The sequence below is a fragment of the Daktulosphaira vitifoliae genome, unplaced genomic scaffold (assembly GCF_025091365.1).
Source record: "Daktulosphaira vitifoliae isolate Bord-2020 unplaced genomic scaffold, ASM2509136v1 Scaffold_5, whole genome shotgun sequence".
In the NCBI taxonomy this organism is placed as follows: Eukaryota; Metazoa; Arthropoda; class Insecta; order Hemiptera; family Phylloxeridae; genus Daktulosphaira; species Daktulosphaira vitifoliae.
Genome location: NW_026099576.1, coordinates 17,734,984 through 17,738,530, shown reverse-complemented (window position 1 = coordinate 17,738,530; position 3,547 = coordinate 17,734,984).

The following is a 3,547-nucleotide window of genomic DNA, read 5'->3' as shown; positions in this document are numbered from 1 at the left end:
AATAACAAATGTCATTTGAATTTTTAATATAACTTTATTCGTTTATTAGATATAAACATTTAAAGTTTCAATTTTTTGAATTAATATATAGGTATAATACACTAGGGATTAAAATTACAGGTAGCTAATTGGTTTTTTATGATATTGCTATCACAGTCACGGATTGTTTATTATCAATTATGACTATCAATAGATATACATTCTGTATTGTCAGTTAGTGTATTTATAAACTCACAACAATGTGTCTTACTACCATTGATAATAACAATGCTTTGTACCTGCTAATATCGATGTCATAAAAAATCAATTAGCTACCTGTAATTTTAATCCCTAGTGTATTATACCTATATATTAATTCAAAAAATTGAAACTTTAAATGATTCTAAACAAAAACAAATGCTTCTAAAAACACTTCTAGCCTTTGATTAATATTTTCCCTATTTTCTTCTATTAATACTATATCGTCAGCAAACAACATACACCACAGCACCTCTCCTTGTATTTGTCTAGTAATTTCATCCATCACACTATAGAGAATAAGTAATACTCGAAAATCTTTTGCTACTTCTCCAACGCTTTTTACCCTGGTACAAGTGCTATCATACATATCTTCTATTATATTAATGTACCTTTCGGTACTTTCTATTTCTCTCTAAAACTGAAAATCTAAATAATACATGCCATAAAAATATGTATTAATACCAGGCTCTTTTAAGGTAAGTTATTATTTCTAAACATTTTCTAAATGATTTGAAGTGCAAATTTCCTTAAAATCATTTAGGATAATGTTAAAACAATTATATTTTGAAATAGTGACAAATTTTCTATAAAACTTTAGTTTAAAAATTAGTTTCACTAAAATATTTCAAATGTTTATTCATTATTTTAAAAGGAAAAATGTGATCTATGCTTAATTATTTTGAAAGTAAGAATAAAATTATGTATTTGTATTTTCTAGAAGAGGAATATATAGACGCAAGAATTTGTAGACAAATAATAAATAATCAATATTACCCAATTCCTAGTCATTTTGTTAATAAATTTAATATGCTTAATTCTATATTTAAAAAATATGATCAACATAAAACCGGAAGAATCGCTATTAAAGATTTCGAGTATGTCATCAAAAAAGTTCTTGTTAATGATATAGTACAAACAAATATATTAAAGAGTTTATCTGGCGTAAAATACGTTTGTTATGAAGGTACGTATCAATTTTTACTTAAACATTTTCATTACATGATTTAACTAACATAATTTATTTTATATTAGGATGGTTATTGAAAAAAAGAAAAGATGTGTATGAAAGCCAATATGGTCTGAAAGGCTTATATATGAAATTTATAACTTCGATAGCATAGAAAAAAAAGTTTTTAATTTATATAAAAGTGCTTGTTTTTAAAATAAATCATATTATTACCAAAACACTTTTACATTTCTTAATAAAATATATAATAAAACAAAAACAAAAATTATCAACTGTATACATAGAATTATAACGACTTAGGTTACATGAATGAATACTTAAATTATATTTTAATCACTTGTTGGAATTATCAAAAATAGGTTAAGAAAATAAAAAATATTTTTAATTAAAGAATCACAATACAAATACGTTTTTCAGTTAAAAGTGTCATTCATTCTTAAAATTTTGATCACTGTATACTTTGCAAAATTTATCAACTTATATAAATTTTACCGTGTTGTTCACTCAGTCGAAAATTAATCAAGAACTCAGTTCCATCACGAAATCGCCTCCCCGTTAGTCGGAACCAAAAGTCAGATCTGTTGGCCGGGCAGTAACACGTTACGGTAGGACAGGACTTTTCGAAACATGTGATATCACGCCTTCGGCTCCTTACCATCAGGTCGCCTTCATGAACTCAACTCAGAACGTGGACCTCATTTGTGACTCCAAACAGTCCCATTCCATTCCCTCGACTTGCACCGGTAGAGCGTATGCAACGCATTAACTGCTTCAAACATTAGATGTTTGTCGAAGACGAACGCGAGATACGTCATGGAGTTTTTCAGCAGGATCTGCTAATCATAGTGATCTATATGATGTAAACTTGTACCGGGTGATGAACAAAATCGCTTCAGTCTTGTCAGCAGCCAGACTAAAGTTATCACTCTTCTAACTAAAATTTATTTTAAAAGCTTTAATAAACACTTTCAAAAATTAAGTTGAAAAAGTAAATTTTTTGTGAAAAAATTGTTATTTTGAATCCATTCCTGTGGGTAAATAAAGAATCAGATTTTTAAAAAAAATAATCAAAATTATAGGTAACTATCTCATGTATCTATAGAAAAAAGTTGTATTCATCCATACATTTTTAATTTTACATTTTATTGCATTATTTAGTAAAAAAAAAAAAATGAAAAAATCTCGAATTTTAAATTTGTAATTTTTTTGAAGATTTCCGTTATTTACGGGGAACGAGGGAAATTATTTCAATTTTTGAGGGTAATGTCTTCGATTAGATACGATTTGTGATCTTTTGACGTATCATTAAAGAAATCGGTCTGGTGAGAGCTGAGAAAAAGTGGTAACATACACAAAAAAAAAACACATCATAGTAAAACCAATACTTTCTTAATTTATTTGTTCATCAAAACCGGTCCATTGAGAGCTGAGAACAAGAAATAACAGACACCCATAAAAAAATACATCATAGTAAAATTAATACCTTCTCAGTTTTGCATCGAAACTAAAAATTTAATCCAATTAATTGATCCAAGAATGTTAATGTCATAAAAAAAAGAGTTAAAAATGGATAAGGCTGTTTTGTCATAAAAGAAAAGTATATAGGATATAATGATTGACTATGTATGTGATATTAATACTTTTGTCATAAAAAAGAAAAAGAATGGTAATAGGTTATGGATATTAATTATAATAACATAACGAATGAAGAGAAATTATTATAATGAAGGACGATGAAGGAAATAAAATAAGTGGCCATATGTGTGATATTTATATTTTTTATAATTAAGAAAGAGGAATAATAACAGAATGTAGATGTTATATATAAATGTTATGGGTAACGGATTATTGAAGTACGTTTAGCTACAAGGTGAAAATATAGCATACAATATATATATATCCATGAACTCGTTATTAAGATACTACCACAACGCGTGGTTTGTCGTAAAAAGTAAATTGAAGGAAAATTATATTCGGATGATTCACACCTGAGTCATATTAATTCTACAATGAAATGTGCAATGATTACGGAGGAGGATTTTACGACTCTTAATATTTATTGGTCATGCTATATGAATGGGAAACAGCGTGTGTTCATGTAAAATGCTACTGTCCAATTGTTGGGCGCCAAGCCTTAATGGCTGAATTATTTTCTTTATGTAATTGTATAATACAAGTTAAAACATCTACGTTGAACGCGCACTATTATGACCCGAATGGTGAGAAAGTAGTTATTAATAACTTTTCAAATTATCCACCTTTAACAATTCTATTATTCCCTCGATAAAAGNATCTTTAACAATTCCATTATTCCCTCGATAAAAGTTATTCTTGATTTAT